This window comes from Topomyia yanbarensis, chromosome 1 (assembly GCF_030247195.1).
Source record: "Topomyia yanbarensis strain Yona2022 chromosome 1, ASM3024719v1, whole genome shotgun sequence".
Classification (NCBI taxonomy): Eukaryota; Metazoa; Arthropoda; class Insecta; order Diptera; family Culicidae; genus Topomyia; species Topomyia yanbarensis.
The window spans coordinates 880,556-895,790 of NC_080670.1; the positions used below are offsets into that span (position 1 = coordinate 880,556).

General features: G+C 40.1%; 1 protein-coding gene across 3 annotated transcripts in view; it reads right to left on the reverse strand.

Moving 5' to 3' along the window:
• The window catches only part of LOC131676529 (dopamine receptor 2), a 66,049-nt gene that overhangs the window by 10,957 nt on the left and 39,857 nt on the right, over positions 1–15,235 (reverse strand). The window lies entirely within an intron of this gene.

Below are 15,235 nucleotides of genomic sequence, written 5' to 3' on the forward strand. Positions count from 1 at the left end.
CAAATCGCATATCCATGACATATTAATATTATATTTGTTGCACCTTTCATGGACAAAAGAAGGTTTCAATCCTATCTTTTCATTAGGGAGAAATAGAGCAAAGTGCACACGCATTGGTTTGCTATCTGCACCATATTTCATTTTACTATTAAATCACCAGCAATCAGAACTTCAGTGCTTGTGAGAGATCATTCCTTACACAATTAGCATTTCCGTTTTGTATAATACGTCTCGCATTGCCCAAGTCGGTTTGACTAATGAGACGAAGTCAAAACGCAAATTTACGACTAAAATCTAACTAACATAATATTTGCCCATGAATTTCTGTTATACGTTGAGAATCGTCTTGTTTATTTGCTTGGCTAGAAATAATTTCTAAAAAAAGTAGTGAAATAACTCGAATAAAACAAAGGCATAACTATTTGCGTATAAAATGTATATGGGGCATTTATGCTGTCATCGGAACTGTACATAGTTGATGTTCAGTCTTTTAATAGTTTAGGCAATATTTTAAATCATTAGTATCATTAAAAATTTAATGATGCTTGATGCATTCAAAAATACAAAATTCAAAATATTAAAATTCATTCTTGTTCACATCTGAAAAATAACATTTTTCCTTCAAATTATAGGTTGAATTCGGAAAATTTGTGTACAGCTATCGTAGAATAAAATGAAATAATTTCAGTCATATAATCTCCAGTTAATGTATGTGGTTTTGGTCAGCTTTGCATTACTGTGATACGCCAATGTACACTGTTCTTTGCCAGGCAGAATACTAAGCATGTTGCTGCACACACCCCGTCGGTCAAGCAGTAGCTAATGAATATAGCCTACAAATCTCCGAAATATGCCAAATAGTCGATGTTGTTACGAACGCTGGTCATTATCATCAATTGTTATTTTACCTTAAAACTAATTTGCTCTTAACTAAATTGTAACCCTAAAACTATAATTTTCTATGAACTACAAATCTATATATGAATTAAATGTAAACACAAATATCCTACCCTACAATTGAGCATGCTACCTTAAATTTAAATCTTGCTATAACATTATCACTGATTTCGCTTATCATGATCAAACACAAACACACATGCAAAATTGGTAGCAATTGGCATCCTATTGTTAAACGAAGCACGAATAAAACAGTTGAAATTACTATCTCGAACAGTACGGTCGATTTTCTTTACGCCGTCACAGATCCAAACGTGATATCGTTCCACGTGCTACCGCGACAGACAAGATTGTCTTCTAATTAAATAAATTTCTACGGCTCGTCGCCCTACGTAATAATCAAATGGTGCCGAAACCCGGGACTTGAGAATAGCAGTCGTTTTCCCGCAAGGATCATCGGATTTTCTAAGATATTCACCGGCCTCATCGAAACAATAGCAGCGTCATCTTTAGAAGCGTCATCTTTAGGACCGTCACCTGCAACCACACACTAACGGTCCATATTTCGTTTCGTCTAATTCTGGGAGGACTTTCAGCAGCACCTGCATCGGTCGTTACCGAATTTGGAAACCTCTTCTGGAAATTCATCTCGGGCAGTGGTTACAATCTGGAACTGCCGAGACTCGTTGGACACGTTGATAAACGGGTGAGGTTAAGTTGAAGCTGAAAGGCAGGTGGGTACGCTTTATTATAATCTAAACCACGTGGAAGTGAATCACGATAATGATGTCACGTTCAATGACCAAAAAGTCAAAGCACAATAAATTATTGTATGTTCGGCGCACCAACATACTTGGTTCGGCCAAATTAATTCAGGACTTTGATGAAAATTATACGGCGGCACAAGCTAATGAAATTCCCTTCCGTTTACAAAAACTCGATGCGCTTTGGGAGGAGTTCGAAGAAGTAGAAAATGAGATTGATTCCCTTCGAGTAGGTGAGCCGGTCTTTTCCGAGGGACGATCCGAATTTCAAAGTCTATTCTTTCAATTGAAAGGATCGTTGTCGAGTAAGATACCCCCTGCACCTCCCAGCCCGTTAGCTTCACCGGCCCACATGCCGCCACCTCAGGCTATTGGGGTCCGCCTGCCGGAGATTAAAATCCCCGAATTTAATGGAAACATTGAGGATTGGTCAAACTTCCACGATGTTTTCGACTCAATGATCCATAAGAATCTTACGTTGCCGAATATCCAGAAGCTGCATTACCTTCGCGCTTCACTTAAGGGTGATGCAGCTCGGATAATTCAATCCATTCAAACATCGGGCAACAATTACCCGATTGCATGGAAACTTATAACCGATCGCTTCGATAATACAAATCTACTTGTGAAACAACATGTGTCGGCACTTTTTAACATTCCTCCTGTCCGCAAGGAATCAGCATCAGGTCTATCAGATCTTGTCGACAATTTTGAAAGGCACATACAAATCTTGGACACACTTGAAGACGAGAAGGACCACTGGAATTCAGTGATAGTGGAACTTCTGAGCAGTCGTTTGGATCCAAGCTCTCAACGAGAATGGGAATCCGAATGTTCGGAGACAGAAAGGCCAAATTACAAAGATCTCGTTGATTTCATTCACAAGCGCGCTAGAATGCTGCAGTCTCTTAAGCTCTCCCACCAAAACACGAATACCGCTGTGGATGTAAAGCAAACGAAAGTTCGCACCTTTTCGCATGTTACCACCTCTGAACACGTCGCCAAATGTGTGGCATGCAATCACGCTCATTTGCTGTTTCAATGTGATGTTTTTCGTGGATTTTCTCCTCAACAACGATTCGATGTAGTGAAGAGAAACGGTATCTGTATCAATTGCCTGAAAGGGCAACACTTCGCTAAAAATTGCACTGGAGGCGTCTGCAAGCATTGCAACCAAAAACATCATACACTTCTTCATCTCGGTCCAGCCCCGTCGCATCCATCAACGTCCGGGTCTGGTCATCGACAAATTCCCACTGGAACTCACAAAACGGGTAGTTCCAGTCACGAGTCGGGCCAAGTCCGATCTGCTCTCTCGCAGTCTTCCCCCGTATCGTTACAATCGTTTTCGTTGAACTCGTCGTCGTACTCGCCGCCGTCGGTTTTCGCGCCTTCCCAGACGTCGGTTTCGGAAAATTTCGTATCATCGCCTCCTCCAACCTGCCAGACAATTGTTCCTTCTGTTCCCGCTTCCGAATCCACTGTATTTCTACCTACCGCACTCATCAAGGTACAAGATGTGCACGGATCATTCCACTTTGCCCGTGCATTATTGGACAGTGGATCGCAACCGAATTGTATTTCGGAATCGCTTTGTCAAAAACTATGCCTAAAGCGCACCAAGATCAACCAACCTGTAAGTGGAGTAGGACAGTCTATCGTGAATGTTCGCAGCAGTGCTGTAGTGAATATTGTTTCTCGTTTCGGAACATTCAGCAGTCAATTAGACTGTCTCGTGCTGCCTAAGCTGACGCACGTCTTGCCAGCCAGGACAGTAGACATCGCCCACTGGAAACTGTCGAAACACCTACCAATTGCTGATCCACAGTTTCACGTTACCGCCGGTGTTGATATGCTGATAGGGGCTGAGCTATTTATTAAGCTCCTTCAGCCAGAGCAGATTCATCTTGGTAACGGTTGTCCTACTCTTCAGAAAACAGCACTCGGATATGTCGTAGCGGGTAAGTCCAGCTCGCGACAAATGACCCCTGTGGTGTGCAACGTCGCCTCGGTTGATGATCAACTGGATGCTCACCTGCAAAGATTTTGGGAAATTGAGGGATTCGAGCATGGAAAAGCGCTCACTAAGGAGGAACAATTGTGCGAGGACCATTTCCAATCAACACACTCAAGAGCCTCGGATGGTCGCTACATCGTTCGATATGCAACTCGCCAAGAAAAGTTGCCACTGTTGGGCGACACCATGTCAACGGCCCAGCGCCGTTTCAATTCACTCGAGCGTCGTTTTCGCGCAGACCATGTTCTGCACTCGAACTATTCCCACTTCATGAACGACTACGAGCAGCTCGGGCACATGGAGGAGGGGGAATTCCGCGCCGCGAAACCGCAGTTTATCTTGCCCCATCATGCTGTTCACAGTCCGGATAGCACGACAACAAAGATCCGAGTAGTCTTCGATGGATCATCGAAAAGCAGTAACCACATATCGCTCAATGACCTTCTACATATTGGGCCAACCGTTCAGCCAACCCTCCTATCGATTGTGCTGAATTTTCGTCTCCATCGCTACGTTGCTTCCGCCGACATTGAGAAAATGTTTCGGCAAATTCTCATCCATCCGGACGATAGATCTCTACAGCAAATCCTTTGGAGGAAATCAGAGTCGGAACCGTTAAAATTGTACCAGCTACGAACCGTCACGTACGGTACATCTGCTGCTCCATTTCAAGCAACGAGGGTATTGAATCAGATCGCCGAGGATGAAAAGGAACGATTTCCACTGGCCGCGCCCGTGGTGAGATCAAACTTTTATGTCGATAATTTGCTTTTTGGAGGAAACAACCTAAATTCCGTCGTCGAAACCTGCAATCAAGTCATCGAAATGTTGAAGTGTGGGCGATTCAATCTTCGACAATGGTGTGCAAACGAACCAGGAATTCTCGCGCACATTCCGCCTGAGCTTCGTGAACCTTCAGCAGCGCTGGAACTCGATCGCAGCTCATCCATAAAAACTCTCGGATTACTATGGTTCCCTCAACAGGACCAGTTTGGATTCAAGGTACCGTCACTCCCACCCTTGAAGACGGTAACAAAACGTATTGTGCTATCTGAGGCATCCCAACTCTTCGACCCACTGGGACTTGTCGGGCCGGTTGTTGCAAGCGCAAAAATATATATACAGCAGCTTTGGAAGCGCGAACTGGCATGGGACGAGCCACTTCCAGACGAACTAAGGGACTGGTGGTTGGCGTTCCGTTCATCTATCGATAGGTTGAAGGAGTTAAAAATTACTCGATGGGTCCTGGTCTCAGCTGATTCATCATACGCACTGCACTGCTTCTGCGATGCATCAGAAAAGGGCTACGGCTGCTGCGTCTACATAATATCGACCGATGCAAATGGAAGCTCTCACAGTCGTCTGCTCATCGCTAAATCTAGAGTGGCTCCTGTCAGCTCTGTCTCAATTCCTCGTTTGGAATTATGTGCCGCAGTCCTTGGAAGCCAGCTTGTCGACACTGTCAGCCAGTCAACGCAATTTTCGGGCAAGACCACTTTCTGGACAGATTCTGCAGTTGTGTTGCACTGGATACTTTCTCCCCCTTCATCCTGGCGAGTATTTGTGTCCAACCGCGTTGCCGAGATCAATCGGCTCACAAAGGGTCATCAATGGCGCCATGTCCCAACAGACCAAAATCCAGCCGATCATATTTCGCGGGGACTTAGCACCGACCAACTCATTCAAAGCGATTTATGGTGGAATGGTCCATCATTTATCACGGACAACATCAACAGCTGGCCTCCAGCGATAGTAGGACTATCCTCTTCGGCTCAAGAATTACACAATATTGAGCGAAAACCACTTATCTCATTATCAACAATCACACTAGATGATACTTTGATTACCTCCCGGTCTCAACTCGGTCCACTGCTAAAAACTATTGCCTATTGTTACCGTTTTATAAACAATTGTCGGGTCACCGATGAGAACCGATTGTTCGGGTTTATTAACCCTGTAGAATATGATCACGCTCTAAAATCGATTGTTCGGCTTGTACAACGAACATGCTTCCCGGATGAAATCGAATCACTGGAGGCAAAGGATAGACACGTCGTTTCCAATATATCCTCCAAATCACCTTTGAAGAACTTAAATTTGATTCTGGACAGTTTCGGGTTATTGCGCCTTAAAGGACGTTTGGAACGGCTCTCCGCACCGATCGATACCAGATTTCCTATGTTGTTACCGGCAAAACACCACCTGACGAATTTAATAGCTCGCTCAATCCACCTGCAAACACTTCATTCGGGCCCTCAGCTACTGTTGGCCACCATACGACAAAGGTTTTGGCCAGGAAGAGATTTGGCTAGAAGGACGGTTCATCAATGTATCACCTGTTTCCGGTGTCGGCCACGAGAATGCAAACAATTCATGGGTCCACTACCGAGCGTACGCATTACACCGGCCAAGGTGTTTGAAAGCACTGGGCTTGACTACTGCGGTCCGTTTCTCGTGCGACCGCTTGTGGGAAGAGGCGCGTCGGTCAAAGTCTGGGTCGCAGTGTTTACATGTATGGTGGTAAAAGCGGTCCACCTCGACGTCGTCGTCGGTCTCTCGTCGTCGGCATGCGTAAACCTACTCAAGCGGTTCTTGAGTCGCGTCGGTCGTGTACGAACTATTCACTGCGACAACAGCACCGCGTTCGTGGGCGCGAATCGCGTAATACGGGAGATGCGAGTAGAGCTGAAGCAACAGCTCCAATCAGCAGCCGTGCAATCCGTTTTGCTGCAACGAGGCGTCCAATTCCAATTCATACCACCCCGAGCAGCACATTTCGGTGGTCTTTGGGAGGCCGCGGTCAAGGCCTTCAAACATCACTTTTATCGCATCATGGGACAAACGATCTACGTTTTCGATGACTTCCGTACCGCTGTTGCACAAATCGAAAGCATATTAAATTCCCGTCCCCTCGTTCCCATTTCCAATCATCCTGAAGACCTCAATGCCCTGACTCCTGGCCACTTTCTGGTGGCCGAGTCCCAATTCTCACTGCCGGAGCCGGATCACAGCAGCACTCCAACTAATCGATTGAAACACTTCCAGGTCATGCAAAAATCGGTCCAAGATCTTTGGAAGCGGTGGTCAAGGGACTACATTGGGTTGCTTCACAACAGGCCGTCTAGATGGCGATCAACTCCAGACAAAATAGAAACCGGTACTATGGTTCTGCTTAAACGTGACAACGTTCCTCCTTTGCTGTGGCCGTTAGGACGAGTCGACGAAGTTTTCCCTGGAAAAGATGGCATTGTGCGGGTAGTCAATGTCAGGACAGCTGCAGGTATCTTCCAGCGAGCTACAACCGAGCTGTGTATACTGCCCATTGAAAAGGATGACGTAGAAGCAAAGGACGAGACTCACGACAATGAATAGTTGAACTTTGTAGTTCAACGGGCCCCGGCCTGTTACGAACGCTGGTCATTATCATCAATTGTTATTTTACCTTAAAACTAATTTGCTCTTAACTAAATTGTAACCCTAAAACTATAATTTTCTATGAACTACAAATCTATATATGAATTAAATGTAAACACAAATATCCTACCCTACAATTGAGCATGCTACCTTAAATTTAAATCTTGCTATAACATTATCACTGATTTCGCTTATCATGATCAAACACAAACACACATGCAAAATTGGTAGCAATTGGCATCCTATTGTTAAACGAAGCACGAATAAAACAGTTGAAATTACTATCTCGAACAGTACGGTCGATTTTCTTTACGCCGTCACAGATCCAAACGTGATATCGTTCCACGTGCTACCGCGACAGACAAGATTGTCTTCTAATTAAATAAATTTCTACGGCTCGTCGCCCTACGTAATAATCAGATGTTGTTGTTGATACACAAAAACCCAAATACATTTTCCCCAGTTTAATTTCTACTGTGATTAGATTGGGAAGATAATTAAATGATTAACAACTCACTCTGAAATGCCTGCACAGATGGGGTGCGAAAAGCTCCAACAGACAACCAAAGACGAGTGAAAAAGAAGGCTCCGTCTGTTTCGTTCTAAGGGATGGAGGCTGCACGGTATGTCGGTAAATTTGCTAATAGGATTTTAATGGGTTTTCGTGCTTCTGCTGGTGATGTTTCGTCAAGCAGTTTTTCGGCAACCCGCAATTTGTTGGAGGACGAAGATCGGCTTATTTCAGAATTTGATAAACGTCTATTAAATTATAGTGCCAGTTTTACTTTTCTTCTGTTGCAAATTTGAGTTGTCCTTTTTGATGGTTCGTTTTAATTAGCAGTTTGATAATTATCCCAGTTTTCAACCAAGCGGTAATAGACTTACTTACTTAAAAATGGGAAGAAATTTCAAGAAAGTTTGTCATTCCTAGATCTTCTGATGTTATATGGTGGAATAAAATATCAGTCACAATCAAAAACAGTATATCCTTTTATCAGTTATATCCTATTCACGTTATCCAAAATGAGTAGACACAATACACCGAATCATTTTAATCCAAAAATTTCAAATATATTCTAAAATATAATTCACGATGTAAATATTCGCCAAAACTACCACGGTAAATTTAGAAGCACAAATTCTGAACACCCTTCTGTATAACTTTGTTTCAAAAATAGAACTTTGATAGGCTCGACCCACCTGATGAACGATTCCCACAGTAACCGATGAGCTGCCATACGCATAGCATCATGTAGGTCCTTACATTCGAACCAAGCAGGCCGCAAATATGGAGGCAGAGGCTTATCATCAGCAACGACTACAGCAATGCAAACATGATCTCGTCGGACAAATTGCTTTGAAATGCAAATTTTCTACCGACACAGGTAATGCATTTCGTGGTAGCTACGCTTACAGTGGGCAGCTTGACTGCGGGATTGGAAAGGATAGCGGTTGTATTGATTTATACGAACGCAACCCGAGCGTGGGAAAAATTTATTATTCATCACATACATAGCGTGTTGGTTGAAACAGGACGGGAACATTGCCTGAACATAGATCATGGAAGGCCAAGGGAGGCTTGGCACAGCATCAAACAAGTGGCAGTGGATGAACACAAACAAAGGCGAACATATCCCTCTGACATGGTTTTGGTTGCGATCATAGTAGGGGTTTGGAAAGCCACAAGAGAAAAATCATGTTTGGAAGCGTAGTGCAATTAGTGCATGTGCCCATGCGGGAATCTTTCTCATACAAGCAAGACTGTACAATCATTCCAAAACTCAACTGCTGAAACCGAGGCTCAGATGCTATATCGTCACTGTTGTGCTATCTTATCACAAGCGCTCTTTAGCACATTTCGAGACAAACGATTTTTAAAGTTTGAGATTGAATATCTTGTAACATGGTAAAAAGAATTCAGAGAAAACAATTAATGTTTCTATTCTGTAGCAATCTCTCACATATTGAGAATATTGGTTGATTATATTGATAGTGTTAGGTTAAAGTGTTGCCAAACATGCAACATTTTTATTTTAAAACTAAAACCACAGCAAAGAAAATGCATAATGCGCCAATCGATTGAGTTTTTGGAAGGCATTTTTTTTGCTTCTTAAGGAGTTTCTCTAATAAAGATTTTATAGGTAAACACAATTCCATTGTAAAAAATTGAAAACAAATTAGCGGTCTGAATTGCCCCGTAGGGAGATTCGAATTACCTCTACATTGTAAGAGGATGGAAAAACGTTTTGCTAATCGTAGCCTAGCGTAGCAATGGCGCGGTGCAAATAATGTTTATAGCTCCAAAATATAAATATTTTGGCCATTATTTCGTACAAATCTGGTGTTACCGATTCTGCTACCGAAGCGTAGTAATTTAAGAACTACCATTGTGCATCAGGTAACGAAAGTATAGGCAACTCTCTTATGGCAAGCTCCAAATGCGTCCTATTAGTGGCAATATTTCGCAAACCAATTTCTCATCTGTCTCTCACACTGGGTAGCTAGATTTAAGTCTGGCCATTAAATAGACAGTAAATTCCGATATGAAACAAAGGAAATTCTTTTTTTGATTTATAATATTTCACTTTACAATAACTATTTGCCCATATTACGTATTCGGTGGTTTCCATCCCAATGAATATATAAATATATCGTAGAGTTGCAATAACGAAATCTGTCTAAATATTTAATTACAAAGATAAGATTAACTTTGCTAGGCAATACTTCCACGGCCGGTTGTTTAGAGTTCAAATTGCCTTAGTTTAAAAAACTTAAGCTTCTCTCGGTAGCCGGCTGCCCAGAGAACTTAAAACTGAAACAAAATATTTTCTTTTTCGAGTGACCGTATACAATGTACACTGTACATCGAGACTAACTAAAAAACTAGATAAACTATGCTTTACAGTCCTTAATCCTTCTAAATATTCCACTCCGCGACACCTATGAAGGAGTATGTTGAATCGTCGTTCTTCCGTTAAGCAGATGAAGCATCAACGCTTCCTGTCTGCCCTATCCTTTATATTTCCCCTTGAACGATGGAGTTGGGGGAGGCCGGCAACGGTAGCACTCATGCTTTTGAGCTTTTAATATGGGTCGGAGCGCTAAAATTCCTACTTAAAATTTCCTAAGCAACTCATGTGAAACATGATGAAGTCAGTGCGCAATCCGCTTAAATCATTGTCACAGCGCAATGCAGACACTGATGAATGTGCATCAAAATCAAATACATACATAAATCATTAAAACCAATTACGGATGGTTTCCCGTCAAAACCCTGCTACAAAATAGAAGGCATCATAATTACGTTCTGTGGCGAGATGTGTCAGACACCCGATGATATTCAATTCTCGAACATTGTAACTAGAAATAGAAATGATCGAAAGCGTTCGGGTTTTTAAGTATCTCATAAGTAAATGGGAGAAAGGAAATCTCAAATGTCTTCAGAAGTAGTGTTTTTCAACGTCACGATTTTGGTTTGCCATTAAAAAGGTTAAATAATAGCACTATATGTTACACTTTAAATTGGTGTAAGATCACCTTTCCGATCCTTCAAATATAGTAATTAAAAAAAATCTTCATCGGATGCACCTGTTCTGAATTTTAATAGCCACCCGATAGGAGTAGGTCCTTGAAATCCGCATTCGTGCATTGGCTAATACGTACAATGCAACAGGGTCTAGATAATTACAAGCTTTGATTGAATCGCATGGCTACCGCAGCACTCGATTTTACTGACCTTTCGTCCTGCGAGGGGTTGAACGATTGAACCACTGCACTGAACGACGAACAAAACGAACGAGCGAACTAAAATGAATAACTGCGCTTGACGCCTAGTATATTGAATTAAAATTAAACCCGTAAATCAAGGCAGGAACCATCAATCCAACGCAACAGCTAGCACAGCTTTCACTATCTTCCGTTCATCCGGTCGTAATCCGGTAAGAGAATGAAATACTTTGGTTGCTAGCAGCAGCCTAATGCAATTGTTGGATTCAATCATTTTAAAACTTATAATGACACCACCCTAGCAGTAGATTCGTTTGATAGGCTTTCATTCTAAATAATAGTGCTATATCTATTCGTAACTTCAATGCAATACCACTTGATTTTCGAGCCTATGCTACCTAAACTACGAAGCTCTCGATGAAATGTCCAAGTGTAAAAGGACGTTTTGTCAAAAAACGATGCCTCGGAGAATAAGAATAGTACACACATTTTAGCCTTAAGGGAGTACACGTAAACTGACACAGATATTTAGAGACAGAAGGCCGATCCAACAAGCAGGATTATATGTGTCGCGTGAAGCGAAAATCCTGCTTCTTCCCCTAAGCAATATTGTTGCCACAGCATTTCACCAGAATACTCAAGGCGGTTGAAACTGCACTGGTTTTCAGGATAAGGGTGAGCATGATATGCGCTGAAATATTTCAGCTGCCTTAGGGCCAATTAAAATCGATAACTGTCGCATGAATAGGCAGCAGCATCAGCAGTGTTATATTGGAAAGCAGTAGAATCCAGCCACTAGCAACTAAAGCTACTCCTGAACCAGGCAGCAATGGGTCGTCACAGCTTCGGGATATTTTCCAACACTCTGCCACAGAAGCATTGCATGATGAGTGGAGCCGTGCCTGAATCAGTGTGTCATGTGAATTTTCTTTACAAATGCCAGTCCATGCAACAGCGAATCGCGCCGATGGCAGAGTATTTCATGCGGTAAGAAAGGGAAATTTTCCATTCATAAATATAGACTCTATCGTAAGCTGAACGAAGAACAAGCCACACAATGTCGGTAAATATTTTTTTAGGCGGATAAAAATCAACTTTTCAAAAGTTCTATTATTATCCCTGTTTGCTTCACGTGCTCAATAAGTCAGACAATGGTTTTCGAATACAGTATACATAGTTAAAAATCTACAATAGACCATGTATAAACGTAACCTAGAATACTTGTAATGCTTAACATTTTGGTGATGTCGTTACAACCTATATATTTGTCAATTAAACAGCTGAGAGGCTCTATGTCACACAACTACAGCACATATCCGCAAACGCATGTGGTTGAGTTCAATTCTTAGGCACATTTAACAAACACGAAGAATTTCTAATCCTTATCTGGTAAAATCGATGTATGATTTGTTGGCTTACATGCCATTTGTCATGTGGACGAGTAGAACCATATATCTTCCTAAGACGTTGGCAAGGAATACAAACAAAATTTTATCGATATTCCCAAGTAACGCGTGAAGTTTTATAGCACGCTATAAGTGAAATCTAAATTTTATGAGTAGTTATTAAACTATCATAAAAACTTTAATCGTTACTATATGGTTTCTACTGACAAGACTCACTAATTTCCTTATTTGTTCTTAAAGCTTAGTGTCTATCTATTTATGTATTTTCGTCTATTTATGCCTGTATTTTCTAGGTAGGTCCACCTGCACGGAAAATTGTATCAGGTGCGCTGAAAATATTCAGTCATCATTCATCATTATAAATACAGTATCTTTCAATTGAAAATCATTATCATCCAATCGAACTTGGGTTATTTCATGATCATGTTATTGTGTTCATGCATGGTCGTATTTAGAAAAAGAATCAATTTCGAGCTTTTTCCGGTTCGTAACAAATAGAACCTAATCACTTTAATACATACTTCAGTACTATCTAAACAACTGAAAATATTGCCAATGCGTAACTTCTACAATATTTAACCCTTAATGCGCAATGTTGTTTTAAAACAACATTACGAAAACCACCTCAAAATTGTTACGTATTAAAGCTGTGAGTCAATTTTCAGAAAATTCGCAAAAAAAATGGTTTGCGCCTTTAAAGGTTAACCATCACCCAGAAACCAACCGTGAAAACTTGGAAAATATCTCTTCGCCATTTTTTTATCTTGTACGCTTCATCATCTTTATCCAGCACGATTTCGTAGAAAAGCATGTTAACGGAACTGTTATAGGATTAGTGCATTTGTGGAAGCATTTTTTTCTTTCTATCGATTGAAACAAAATCTTTGCCAAAGCATTTTTACGTGCTATTTTGGATAAATCGATTTTTCACAGTCTGTTTTACGACTATTTTTATTACACTATCCTTCTCCTCTGTAAACACTCCAAATTTTAAGTAATTTTCCTTCCCCTGATGTATAGTTTAAAACTGGCAGGTAATCGTTTGATTCAGGCCCGTAGCCAGGAGTTTATTTCGGGAGGGGCTTAAAAATTATTGTATAAAGCTTTTTTATTTCGATTATACAGGTTTTAACCTTATGGTTATTCGTCTCTTTTTGGGTTAGAAAATTTCTTTAGAAAAATTTCTAACCCTACATGTGCGGGATTGATGAACGAACCGTGATGAGCTGCGTAAAAGGTAATCAATTTACCAACTACGCTTTACCCGCCCCTGCATAAAGCTTTTAGTTCTAATTACTTCATATTGTCACTAGAAACTAAACGAAATTTTGAAAAGTTCTTAATGAAAACAAAGCCAAATCTAAGACAATCCATGTTCTTTGTCACAAGAAAGGCTATAGTACATCAACGAATTATTGATGTTTAATTTGATTTTTATTATTTATTTTTATTTACAAGTTACAATTTACTCTCGTTGCAACAATGGATATTCTAGAGTTCTCAGTATTTATGCGCTAACCGAATATGACAATCCTTGACGGTGCTGGAAAACGCAAGGTGTTCTAAGCTACACGTTTAAAAGGTGTAGATGACGCTAAATCGAAATGAGTAGAAAAATATCCATAAAATGTTCGATCGAAGAGAATGTCGAAATTTGCACAAAATCTTCTGATTTAGCAAACGAATTGTAGATGGTTCAATTTCTATTTTCTTGATCTGGCGTCCTGTAACTATTACCAGTTCTAATGCATCATGCTAACATAATTTTTTGGCATACCCCAGTTAGGAAGGAGGATCTTTGGTGATCAATAGGATCAAAATATATGGGTCATTCCACGTCTGATTTACAATCAAAATTTGAATTCCTTCCAATTTTTTTTCTTGCATTCATTAGTAAAAGTAATTGACACGTATTTTTTATTTTGGCTGAATATGATTTTTTTTTCAAGTTATTAGTTTTTGAACTTTTGAAGTTTATAACATTGAACATTTTTCAATCACTTATAACTTATATGGAAAAAATATTAAATAAAAAAGTTGTGTACTCAATGAGCTTACTGAAAAAATAGCAATTTCTTTTTGTTATATAACTTATGAAATTTGCAATTGTTTGAAACAAATTGAATTTTTTAAAGTTGGACCAATTTTTTACTTATTATTTTCTTTAAATTTTAAAAATCATGTTAAAATAATTGTGCAAAAATTTGGGAGTGGATATCAAAATACTTTGCGAGATATTACAATTATAAACTTAAAACAAGGCAATTTTACACCAAACGCCTAGTGATAGGCCTATTGTAATTGAAATATCTCGTAAAATACTTCGAATTTCTTTCTGAAATTTGTACACAATCTTCTCGATATAATTATAAATTATTTGAAAAAGCTAAAAAGATTTTTTTGGCTCCACCCTGAAAAAAATTTGTTACTAATATTTGTATAATACATAAATTATTTAACAAAAACAAATATTACAAAAAAAATCCGCCGAGATCTTCCGAAAACGCAGCTTTTATTATTTAATGCTTTTTTCCAGAAATCTAATAGTTTCTCAGTTATGAGGGAATGAAAAATGTCCAATTCTATTAAATTTATAAAACTTTAAAAAATCACTATATTATTAAAAGTCGATATTTGTATGTATGTGATTTATGGACTCCCAAACGGCTTAACCAATTGCCGTAAAAATTTATGCATGGTAGGAATTTGTTATGGAGCGTGTTTGTGTGCTATTGGTGGGGATTATCTGCCTACAAGAAGGCGCTTCGGAACAAATTATGGTTTCCTCCTATTTCGTTGAAAGTCGCATCAACGTGCGATGGGTATTAGCTAGTACTTTATAAAGTTCAAAAACTCATAACTTGAAAAAAAAGTCAAATTCAGCCAAAGTAAAAAAATCGTGTCTATAATTTTCAGCTAAAGAGTGCAAAAAAATTGAAGGGAACTAAAATTATAGTTGTAAATCGTGGAATGACTCGCATTCTGCAAATTTAAGACTTTTTTGGGGGTAT